Raw genomic sequence first — 13623 nt, forward strand, 5'->3', positions numbered from 1 at the left:
GCACAAAATAACAAACACTAAGTAACACAAAAAAATAAACACTGAGTTACAAAAAATAAAAAAGAAATTATCAAAGATTTAAACAAATTACACCTAATCTAAGGGCCCTATGAAAATAAAAAAGCCCCCCCCCCCAAATTAAAAAAACCCTAGCCTACAATAAACTACAATTAGCCCATAAAAGGGCCTTTTGCCCTATCAGCTCTTTTACCTGTAAATAAAAAATACAAATACCCCCCAACAGTAAAACCCACCACCCACACAACCAACCCCCCAAATAAAAACCTAATCTAAAAACCTAAGCTCCCCATTGCCCTGAAATGGGCATTTGGATGGGCAATGCCCTTAAAAGGGCATTTAGCTCTATTGCAGCCCAAACCCTAATCTAAAACTAAAACCCACGCAATAAACCCTTAAAAAATCCTAACACTAACCCCCGAAGATCGACTTCAGTTTTGAAGATCTGACATCCATCCTCCAAGAAGCTGGCTGAAGTCTTCATCCAAGCCCGCAGAAGTCTTCACCCAGACAGCATCTTCTATCTTCATCCATCCGGCGTGGAGTGGCTCCATCTTCCAGACATCCGACTCAGAGCATCCTCTTCCATCGACGTCTTCTTCATCCTATTGGCTGATCCAATCAGCCAATAGAATGCAAACTCAATCCTATTGGTTGATTGGATCGGCCAATAGGATGAAAGCATAATCCTATTGACTGATTGCAACAGCCAATAGGATTTTTTCAACCTTAATTCCGATTGGCTGATAGAATTCTATCAGCCAATCGGAATCTAAGGGACGCCATCTTGGATGATGTCATTTAAAGGAACATTGATTCCGAAAAAGATGTCGATGGAAGAGGATGCTCCGCGTCGGATGTCTGGAAGATGGAGCCGCTCCGCGCTGGATGGATGAAGATAGAAGATCCCGTCTGGGTGAAGACTTCTGCAGGCTTGGATGAAGACTTCGGCCGCTTGGATGAAGACTTCTGTCGGCTTCTTGGAGGATGGATGTCGGATCTTCAAAACTGAAGTCGATCTTCAGGGGTTAGTGTTAGGATTTTTTAAGGGTTTATTGGGTGGGTTTTAGTTTTAGATTAGGGTTTGGGCTGCAATAGAGCTAAATGCCCTTTTAAGGGCAATGCCCATCCAAATGCCCTTTTCAGGGCAATGGGGAGCTTAGGTTTTTTTAGCTAGATTTTTATTTGGGGGGTTGGTTGTGTGTGTGGTGGGTTTTACTGTTAAAGGGGTGTTTGTATTTTTTATTTACAGGTAAAATAGCTGATTTCTTTGGGGCAATGTCCCGCAAAGGCCCTAAAAAGGCTTATTGTAGGTTAGGGTTTTTTTTTATTTTGGGGGGGCTTTTTTATTTTTATAGGGCCCTTAGATTAGGTGTAATTAGTTTAAATATCTGATAATTTTTTTTTTAATTTTTATAACTCATTGTTTATTTTTTTATGTGACTTAGTGTTTGTTATTTTTTGTAACTTAGTTGTTATTTTTTTGTAACTTAGTAATTTTTTAGTGTAGATTTAAATTATTTGAGTAGGGTTAGGTGTTTAAATATATAATATAGCTAATTTAATTTGTAGTTTAATGTAATTTTAGCATAAACGTTAGGGTAGATTAATTATTAATTTAAAATAGTTTAATGTAATTTTATTATAAAAGTTAGGGTAGGTTAATTAATAGCTTAATGTAGTTTAATGTAATTTTAGTATAAAAGTTAGGGTAGATTAATTATTAATTTAATATAGTTTAATGTATTTTTAAAGGTAAGTTTAAATTTATTATAAGATAGGGATGAGTTAATATTTAATATAAAGTTAGCGGGTTGTTAGGTTTAGGGGTTAATAGGTTAATTTATTTTATGGCGATGTGGGAGGCTGGCGGTTTAGGGGTTAATAATTTTATTTAGTTGCGGTGGGCTCCGCGAGCGGCGGGATAGAGGTTAATAACATAATGTAGGTGGCGGCGGTGTAGGGGGCAGCAAATTAGGCGTTAATAGGTATAATGTAGGTAGCGGCGGTATAGGGGGTGGCAGATTAGGGGTTAATAAGTATAATGTAGGTGGTGCCGTTGTAAGGGGCGGCATATTAGGGGTTAATAAGTATAATGTAGGTGGCGGTGGGCTCCGGGAGCGGAGGAATAGGGGTTAATAACTTTATTAGAGTGGTGGTGGGCTCCGGGAGTGGCAGTTTAGGGGTTAATAACTTTATTTAGTTGCGGCGGGGGCCGGGAGCAGCGGTATAGGGGTTAAACAGTTTAATATAGTGTGGGTGCTTAGTGACAATATACAAATAAAGCTGGGGAAAAGCCGAAGAGCACCAAGATCGATGACTGTTAGTTAACAACAGTCCGCTGCTCATCTCCCCGTACTCGGTGAGCGGCTTTTTGACAGCTTTTTTGTTAAATATGGAGAACATATTCAGGCCTGCAGCAACGATGTTAGGCGATGTCAGGCGAGTGTATTGGTGCCAGCGAATGCAGCACAGTTGACCGCTTGATAAGTAGGCCTCAGGATCTGCAGCTTGTAGAAGCAGGATAACAGGTTGGCAGATAAGAAGCAGGAAGTAAGGAAAGTAGTTGTGAGTGGAACTGTAGCTAGTGAAGCCAGAAGTAAGGAAAGTAGTTGTGAGTGGAACTGTAGCTAGTGAAGCGGGAAGTAAGGAAAGTAGTTGTAAGTGGAATTGCAGCTAGTGAAGCGGGAAGTTTGGAAGGTAGTTGTGAGTGGAACTGCAGTTAGTGAAGCAGGAAGTTAGGAAGGTAGTTGTGAGTGGAACTGCAGTTAGTGAAGCGGGAAGTTAGGAAGGTAGTTGTGAGTGGAACTGCAGTTAGTGAAGCAGGAAGTTAGGAAGGTAGTTGTGAGTGGAACTGCAGTTAGTGAAGCAGGAAGTTAGGAAGGTAGTGGTAAGTGAAACTGCAGTTAGTGAAGCAGGAAGTTAGGAAGGTAGTTGTGAGTGAAACTGCAGTTAGTGAAGCAGGAAGTTAGGAAGGTAGTTGTGAGTGAAACTGCAGTTAGTGAAGCGGGAAGTAAGGAAGGTAGTTGTGAGTGAAACTGCAGTTAGTGAAGCGGGAAGTTAGGAAGGTAGTTGTGAGTGAAACTGCAGCTAGTAAAGAGGGAAGTAAGGAAGGTAGTTGTGAGTGAAACTGCAGTTAGTGAAGCAGGAAGTTAGGAAGGTAGTTGCTAGTGGAACTGCAGCTAGTGAAGCAGGAAGTTAGGAAGGTAGTTGTGAGTGAAACTGCAGTTAGTGAAGCGGGAAGTTAGGAAGGTAGTTGTGAGTGAAACTGCAGCTAGTAAAGAGGGAAGTAAGGAAGGTAGTTGTGAGTGAAACTGCAGTTAGTGAAGTGGGAAGTTAGGAAGGTAGTTGTGAGTGAAACTGCAGCTAGTAAAGAGGGAAGTAAGGAAGGTAGTTGTGAGTGAAACTGCAGTTAGTGAAGCAGGAAGTTAGGAAGGTAGTTGTGAGTGAAACTGCAGTTAGTGAAGCGGGAAGTTAGGAAGGTAGTTGTGAGTGAAACTGCAGCTAGTAAAGTGGGAAGTTGGGAAGGTAGTTGCTAGTGGAACTGCAGCTAGTGAAGCAGGAAGTTAGGAAGGTAGTTGTGAGTGAAACTGCAGCTAGTGAAGCAGGAAGTTAGGAAGGAAGTTGTGAGTGAAATTGCAGCTAATGAAGCAGAAAGTAAGGAAGGTAGTTGTGAGTGAAACTGCAGCTAGTGAAGCGGGAAGTAAGGAAGGTAGTTATTAAAGGGACACTGAACCCAAATTTTTTCTTTTGTGATCGAGATAGAGCATGAAATTTTAAGCAACTTTCTAATTTACTCCTATGATCAAATTGTCTTCATTCTCTTGGTATCTTTATTTGAAATGCAAGAATGTAAGTTTAGATGCCGGCCCATTTTTTGGGAACAACCTGGGTTGTTCTTTCTGATTGGTGGATAAATTCATCCACCAATAAAAAAAAGTCCTGTCCAGAAAATAAAAGCTTAGATGCATTCTTTTTCAAATAAAGATAGCAAGAGAACAAAGAAAAATTGATAATAGGAGTAAATTAAAAAGTTGCTTAAAATTGCATGCTCTATCTGAATCACAAAAGAAAAAAATTGGGTTCAGTGTCCCTTTAAAGGAACTGCAACTTGGAATACAAGTGGACTGCAAGCTTGGCAAGCCCACTACTGAGCAGAAACTCTGGATCTGGGTTAGGACTGTATGCCCATAATAAAATAAGTAAACTACACCTGGGTTAGACAGTAGGCTCACACAAGGGTTCAGGAAGGATAAAGTAAAGTCCAACCACATGGTAATAAAAGGGCCAAAGGAAAAATAACAGAGAGGACAGCCCAATGATCTGTATTCAGGCAGAAAAACTAGCAGAGTGAAAAATAGGTAAAATCAGAAGCCAGGAAATTCAAAAGCATAACTAACTACCGCTCCCGATCTTGTGGGATTATCACAGGTTAGGACTCGCCTTCTGTCCTTATCGCATCTTCACCCATCAGGGCAAATGTCTCAGTTTCCAGGGACTGCCCTGGCTGTGCCCATGACATGCCCAAACTTTACCCAACCCACTTACGACATGACCCCCACCTACTGCACATGCGTGTCCTGCCCATCGTGGGCGAGATTACATATGCGGCGTAAGTTTCAGCGCAACTGCTGAAACCCACGTCACCCGTAAGTTCACCTTGCACATCGGGTGAATCACATATACGACGCCGGCAGATCATGAACTGCCGTAAGTCGCATAAACTGTTGACGGTCAGAAATGTGCGGAAATACACATTTCTGGTGTTGCCAGTGACTTACGGCAGTTTATAAACTGCCGTCGCCTAAGTAAAAACATAAAACACACATAAAAATCTAACCCGCCAGAAAAAAAGTAACCAGACACGTCAAACCCCTATAGCTGCCATCCCTCCATATTGCAACTACTATCAAAAGTATTAACCAGTAAACCGCCAACCCCCCACAACGCAAAATACCTAATTCCACTATCAACCCGCAATCGAATCATTAAGCCCCCTAACCTAACACCCCTTAACTTATCCCCAAATAAACTACCATTACCGAAAATAATCTCCATAAAAAAATTAATTACCAAAATAAAAAAACTAACTATTAAAATAAAAATCCTAACAATACAGTAAAAATTTTAAAAAAACCTAAGATTACATAAAAAAGAAAATTTAATATTAAAAAAGATTAAAAAAAATGAAGATTACAAAAAATAATTAACCAAATGAAACAAAATAAAAAAATGGCCGATTAGGGGTTAATACTTTATTTAGTTATTGTGGTGGGGGATGGCGGTTTAGAGGTAGATATTGCACATGTGTTAGGTGTTTGTTAATACTTCCAGGGAGGTGCACACATACTCAGCGCAAGGCTTGCTGCACCTGCCTATGTGTGGCAAGGTGTAAATGGAGTCAAATTTCTCCATTTTTGCCACGTAAGTCCTTGCGCTGAATATGTGATACCGACTTGCGGTGCCGGTTCTATGTTAGTTTATGGGAGTAAAGATAGTGGCTGACGGTTGTTTATATACGTGCCACATTTGTATTTGTCGCCGTATATGTGAACACTAAATTCACGAACAAATTGGTAATGCCGCATATGTAATCTTGCCTCGTGTCCTTGCAGTATAGCTGTAATCTTTTTAAGAAGTCAGAATAAGCAAAACCCACTAGTGGCATAATAAAGAGAGTGAGAGGTGTACTGTCAATGCACATCAGCCTTTCCTGGAGATTCTGATTAAATAATCCACCCATTTTGCTTCACTGAGTCTAGTATAGCAAGGTAATCTCAGCAAAGAGATAGAGGTAATACAGAATACTCAAAAGAAGCCTTGACAAATTGTGTCCTTACTGTCTTTGCACAGCATTAAGAGAATTCAACATTCCTTAAAATTAACTGATATTGGCAATTTATATTTTAATTAAGTTACAGAACATACAGATTGCTCTGAACAGCTATTTGGGAAAAATGTAATTGACATTTTAAAAAAAGATCATATATCTCAGAAAGCCATATAAACATTTAAGACGCTTGTGTCTTTAATTTTCTAAAATCAATCATTTAAAAACAGTATTGTAACCAGACAGACAAACTGCAGCTAACATGTAATAATGTTTGTGCTGCAAAGAACTAATTGTCATAAAAAGTTTGTGTGTGATTAAGACTATTATTTAAAAGGCTATATGAAGCCCAAAGTCCATTGATTAATCAACAAGATGCAGTATGAGTTAATCAAGATGTGCATACTGGTTATTTCCAAGTCGATCCAATCATATTTAGAAAATTTGAATGGCAAATACAATTGGATCGATTTGGAAATAACCAGTACGGACATCTTCATTTACTCTTCAAGTTGATTAATAAATGGGCTTTGGACTTCATATGGCCTTTTGAATAATAGTCTAAATCCCTCACAGACTTTTTATGACAATTAGTTTTTTGCAGCACACACATTATTACGTTAGCTGCAGTTTGTCTGGTTTACAATATTGTTTTTAATAGATTGTTTTTAGAAAATGATTTATACGTGTTATTATGTTTACAGACTCCTGTGTCTCCTTGAATCCTTATATGACTTTCTGAGATATATGATCTTTTATTAAAATGTAAAAACAAACCAACAAGGGTAATTAGCACAAATTAAAATACTGAGCTCCCTTTTTAAAATGATCTAGAGAAAATGGTCAAAAAAAGCTAAAGATTCAAACACAAAAAACGGAGCGCTGGTTAACACAATAGGAGGTGTCTAAATCCACCTATAGGTTACCTGCTAGACAGTATGCGTCCCTATAAGCTATTGGGTATAGTATTCAATTATTTACATATAAATTAATTACTTATATATACGCCATGTGAAAAATATATAGAATTTCACAGAAAGTTAATTTATTACATAAAATACAAAAATATTCCGGAATATATAAAAAAATAATTAATTAAAAATATTAGATACAAACAAACATCAATTAATACAGTATACACAAGAATATCATAAACAGTACTAGAATGTGAGTACAAAAAAAAGATCTTGATACAACTAGACTGGCCTCCGAGGTCTCCCTCCTTTCTCAAGCTTGAGAAAGGAGGGAGACCTCAGAAACGCGTTGCTCATTTCACTAAGCTGTGTAGCTTTTGACCCAGAGTAGCACCTGTAGGAGCAGGTGTAGGAAGTGGAAATATATAACGACTTGTGTGTTTGGTATAGGCTAAATGCTATACATCCACAGCCTTTAAAAGTATTATCCCATATACTTCCAAGAATCACCTGAGCTCTATACTAAGGCACTCTAAACGAAATACACAATAAGCTTTAAGGACATCCTACAACTACAGCCATGTCTTTTGTGGATGCTTTTGATTTCAAGTAAAGCTGTCTGTGGACGTTTGGACCAATAAAGCAGAAGCGCCAACACCCGGTGTAAGTACTTGAATACACCATTCCTTTAAACATCTTACTGCCTGTAACAGGACCCTCTGTCTCTTTTGTCTCTTTTATTAAAATGTCAGTTTTCCCCAAATAGCTGTTCAGCGCAATCTGTATGTTCTGTAACTTGAGTTTCAATTGCACTATTTTTTGGAGTTTTAGTGTTTCACAGATTTGCTAATTTTGGGTATAAGATACAATTAGTTTTGGAATTGTTATGCTTTAATTTGTATTTTAATCCCTTGCTGTCTTTATATGTGTAAAAAATATTAATACTTGCTCTTCTTTCTTTCACTAGAGGCATTTAGCTACGTCCCAGTTGTGTATTGGTGCTTTGGAGTTAACTTTTACTATGTGCTTAATCTCTTTGCAGGGGATAAACACATAGGTTTTGATCACAATCTATCAGATGAGGAGCCGAAAAGGCCGTGCACTTTCCACTCTTTCCCGCACTCGCAATCATGTTTTAAGATCCTCCCTAAAAGACCTATGTTTACTATTGTTTGAAAAGATCTCAGTGATCACATTCCAAGTCACTTTTAACATCTTTTCGAGGTCAGTTTTGACTTTTCAAATTCAATACCTCAAGGCAATTGATAAGTCCTCAAAAGGAATTATGGACAGCTTTAAAACTATTTCACAGCTATTTAAAAACAGTCTATTATCTGGAACATGTTGAATACACGTTGAAATGGCCACGGGAGACATTGTAGAGGTCTATTAACATATATAGTATTGAGTCATTAAAGTTCTATTTATCCATGTTGTAGAGGCTGTATATAGTGGACAGAGCACACATTTAATTATGTATGGGTTCATATGTGCAGCATTTTATCTAACTAGTAGACCTTCAAATGAGATTGCGCATTTGTGACCAGGTTTTATAGGGGATGCGTCAAGACAGTTTGTTTCAAAGAGTTTCATGACCGTGTTTGGACTTAGCGTGCATGAAAGCACGCCCCCAATAAAACCCGGTCATGAAGGCGCGTCTCATTTCAAAGTCTCCTATAGAATGTTACAAGGTAGCAGGTTTTAGTTATGTTAAAATCCAGTATAAGTAGATCATAAGAGCTTTCAATAAAAACCCATAGTTGCCATCTTGTTGAAGGATCACAGCAAAATGAAAGGGTTCTTTAACAAACGATAGAAATACAATTTTTTTAAAAAAAACAATACTTGTCCAAGTTTAAAAGTGACCATATAGTGATAGAAAAATGTTACCCAGTCTGCCCATCATACCAACATAAAACATTTATTCAGATGGTTTAGCCAAGGTGCAGAAGAAAATGTATTGCAATAGGTTTCTATAAAAGTCACGACTGCGCAATCCCTCTTAAAATTTGATTATGAAGCCACTATTACTCTTAGTGACAAACACGACAGCATGAGTGTGACTTTAAATCAAATATTAAAATACAAAATAAAAAGACACAGTTTGTAGATGTTGGTGTCATTGAAGAATGCCCATCATATGCCATTCATATGGTTAATCAGTCTTGAGGATGGATTCATATAACAATAGGTTAAGGTAACACATGTAAACAAATATTTCCCTTGCAATGTAAATAAAGGGGTTACTGGTAGTTTAATCTTTTGTAATGAAAAAACCTTATGATTACCCAAGAAACTCAACAACCAATGCAGAGGGAAAGCCAAAAGTAATTTCAGGAGAAAATCGCCAATAGAGTATGATTGACCCCATAGTTAAAAAAAACACAATGATGCCATAATAAAATGCTAAAATATATTAGATCATTTTCTTTTTGCATGTTTTTTGTCCCCTTAAAGGGATAGGAAAGTCAATATTAAACGTGCAAGATTCTGATAGAGCAGGTAATTTAAAGACTTTTAAATTCACTTCTATTTTCAAATGTGCTTTGTTCTTTTGGTATCCCTTGTTGAAAAAGAATACACACATATTCTACACTAGTGGGAGCTGCTGCTAATTGGTGCCTGCACACATTTGTCTCTTGTGATTGGCTAACTAGATGTGTTCATCTTGCTGCCAGTAGGGCAATGCTGTTCCTTCAGCAAAAGATAACAAGAGAACAAAGCAAATTTGATAATGGAAGTAAAAAAATGTACCAATAGATTTTAAAAACATGCTAAAAACATTCAATGATGAGTTATTGCTCAGACATGTGGACTGCTGTTCATATAAGTATGAAATAGATAATATGCTCCTCTCTAATGTTCCAAAGGTATCCATCTATTTAAATCAATACACTGTTTATAATTCATCACCATTACTAAGGGCAATTGGAAATACAATTTACTTTTGGAATATTTCACATAGAGAGCCTATTTTCAAAATAACCAAATGTGACCATAAATCTGTGTTAAAAGATAAACAAAACCAAACACATTTCTAATATTCCTGTAGAAAACTGCTCTTCGCTAATTTTTTTTATTTTTTTTTATTTATTTTTAAACAAAAAAAAAATGGAAAACAGATATTGCAATACATTCAATAGTTTTATAAGTACCATAAAACAATACAAACATTTTAGAATCATTATAAAACAGATTTGTTTTTGTTTCTATAAATGAAACTATAAATACTAAATTTATATTGAGTATTAATACCAGTTAATTCTTACATTATTATTTTGTTCTTTCCTCCCATGTCTTTTAGTTACACTCTATTAGGATAGTAGGATTAAATAGGCTGCAGGTAACAATTATTTAAGAGATTGAATGTTCAAACATCATAGCTTTTTTGACGGATAGCCTGCATGTCTTTCAATGTTATATTGTACTATGTTGTTATTAGGTTTTCAGAGTAAGTAGGAGGTAGAGCGATGGGAGAGACTCAATCAAGGCTTTGTTACATAGTAGCCACTGTTGACAGAGCACTATATCTGACCTGCAAAGTCTAAATGTGTCACTGTAATGTACAACTGAAGCGCACGCTTGGGCTGAGTCGCTATGGTGTGATGTACTGTCAGTAAGGAATCGAAGCACTCAAAAGATTAATGTCCCAGTGCTGCCTTATTCAGATATTGTCTATACCTCTTTCTTTAACTCAGTCATTCACAACATCTAGATAGAATGTTATATCATTAATCTAGACTTAAGAATAAGGAACATCAATTTCTAAGGCATAATATCTATTTTAATGTTCCTAGGTATTGCAGTACTTTAGATAAATGACATATGCACATGCAGAACAGGACGACAGAATTTGTAGTAGCAAATGCAACAATACAAATGTATATATTTCATAAACATTATTTTTAAATGAATTTCCTTTGTCATTAAGTGATTATCCCTCGTAAAGTGGGGAAACACAAAGGTAAAGGCATGTACCCGCCCACTCGTGTGCCACTCCATAGTAGAATATGTCTTGTGATACCTGGATACGTATTTATGCCACATCTGATGGCATGATTTGCATCTGTGAGTGGTTCATTACCTATGTCTTTTACGGCTTTGAAAGGGTTAAATGTGTAGTTAAAGGGACAGTCTACTTGAAAAATGTTATTGTTTAAGAAGACAGATAATCTCTTTATTACCCATGTTCCAGCTTTACATAACCAACACAGTTATATTAATACACTTTTAAAGGACCAGTCAACACAGAAGATTTGCATAATCAACAAATGCAAGATAACAAGACAATGCAATAGCACTTAGTCTGAACTTCAAATGAGTAGTAGATTTTTTTTCTGATAATTTTAAAAGTTATGTCTTTTTCCCAGGGCCGGCGTTTTGTAATAGGCAGCTTAGGCTACCGCCTTAGGGCGCATCAGCAGGGATCAGCAGGGGGGCGCTCAAGAGCAGCAGTGCATTTGCAGATTGCTGCTCAAACAAAAAAAAAATTTTTAAGTATTTTTTTTTTGATCCACCACACATCCGACCCGGCGCCCCCCCCCCCCCCCCCCCCGCCCGCCGACCGCGACATAAATAATTATGAACAAGTATGTTGATGAATTTTAATTTGTATATGTGTGAAAACTTCTCTGCTCATCAACTGTGTCACTGACACTAATGAGTTAACTTAACGGAAACGGTCTCGACTCGCTCACTGGTCTGTCTGTCTGTGTGGGAGGACTCAGCTCACCAGTTGCCTAAGTTGCGCAGCACGTGACAGCCTCTGAGTGGCTGACTGTGTTTTTCCACTCCCCCTGTACCATGTGACAGCCATCAGCCAATCAAAATGCATACACGTACCATGTGACAGCCATCAGCCATTCACAAATGCATACACACTTATTCTTGCACATGCTCAGTAGGAGCAGTAGGAGTTTAAATATAAAAAGACTGTGCACATTTTGTTAATGGAAATAAATTGGAAGTTGTTTAAAATGGCATGCTCTATCTGAATAATGAAAATTTTATTTTGATTGAGTGTCCCTTTAACCTCTGTGATTACCTTGTATCTAAGCCAATGCAGACTGCCCTTTATCTCTTTTGACAGACATGCATTTTAGCCACTCAGTGCTAATTCATAAATAATTCCACAAGAGTGAGCATAATGTTATCTGTATGGCATACATGAACTAGCAGTATCTGGCTATGAAAAGCTAATAAAAAGCACTGAGATATGAGGTGGTCTGCAGGAACTTAGAAACAAGTAAACTTAGAGGTTATAAAGTATATTAATATAACTGTGTTGGTGGGGAATGGGTAGTAAAGGGATTATCTATCTTTTTAAACAATAAAAAAAATCAAGTAGACTGTCCCTTTAAAAAAGGACATTAGTTTTAAATAAAATATTTTAACAGAATATATTAGTTATTGGGATTAATTCCAGTTTTTCTGATATCAGCTGCTTTTCTGTTCTGAGTGATCATAATCCAAACGATAACACCATTTCTGTACTGGGAAAAGTTTGGATGGGATCTGAGCAGATAGTGAGAAAATCGCCAATAGTTTCATATACCTTTAAATGCATAGCTACCAAGGGACACTAATGCTATTTCATTTTTGCTTTACAATGTCCCTTTAAATACAAATGGTGAATCAGTGGAGAACAGTGAGGTGCTGTGCTGAAAGTGAAGCACAAAGATTTAGTGATTATCAAAAAGTGGATGTGAAATAATTTAGCTAGGAACTCACAGCTCATTATCCGTGCCAAGCTTTAGTGATTTTTGGCTCTTATGTATATAATCATTTGTAGATGAGATTTAATTTGGCCCAAGTGGTTATTTTACTGACTGTTCATTTCTATCTGATGTTCTGTTACGCTTCTGACAACCTATGCACTTGATTGTAATGGTTCAATTGTTGTTTATTAATCAAGAGAAATTTCCTTCCGGTTGCAAAATTTCACATACCCTGCAATACCAGGATAAGGTTAGAGCTGGATTACATTCCAGTTGTAAATTTACAGAGATGCATAACAGGAAAAAGAGGACAAAATAAACTATGAATACAGACTGCATTTTGTTTATACTAAGAGTAGACCAAGTTGTCAGAAAATAAGAAATAAGATACATTAGAGTATTTTAATTGAACTATTGCTTGCCTATAAGAGGCTTACTTATCAAGCAGTCAACTTACTTGCATTCAATGGCACCAATACGCTCGCCTAAGATCGCCTAACATCGCGGCCGCGGACCTGAATACGCTCTCCATATTTAACAAAAAAGCTGTCAAAAAGCCACGCACTAAGTACGGGGCGATGAGCAGAAGACTGTTGTTAACTAAACAGTCATCGATCTTACTGCTATTCAGCTTTTTCCCAGCTTTATTTGTATACTGTCACTAAGCACCGCCACTATACTAAAATATTTAACCCCTATTGGCTGATCCAATCAGCCAATAGAATGCAAGCTCAATCCTATTGGCTGATTGGATCAGCCAATAGGATGAAAGCTCAATCCTATTGGCTGATTGCAACAGCCAAAAGGATTTTTTCAACCTTAATTCCGATTGGCTGAATATCAGCCAATCGGAATCTAAGGGACGCCATCTTGGATTACGTCATTTCAAGGAACCTTCATTTGGAAGAAGACGTTGTAAGAAGAGGATGCTCCGTGCTGGATGTCTTGAAGATGGAGCCGCTCCGCGCCGGATGGATGAAGATAGAAGATGCCGTCTGGATGAAGATAGAAGATGCCGTCTGGATGAAGACTTCTGCCGGCTTTGAGGAGGACTTCAGCCTGCTTGGATGAAGACTTCTGCCGGCTTCAATGAGGACTTCTGCCACTTCATTGAGGATGGATGTCGGCTCTTCAGAAACTGTAA

This window comes from Bombina bombina, chromosome 9, assembly GCF_027579735.1.
Source record: "Bombina bombina isolate aBomBom1 chromosome 9, aBomBom1.pri, whole genome shotgun sequence".
NCBI lineage: Eukaryota > Metazoa > Chordata > Amphibia > Anura > Bombinatoridae > Bombina > Bombina bombina.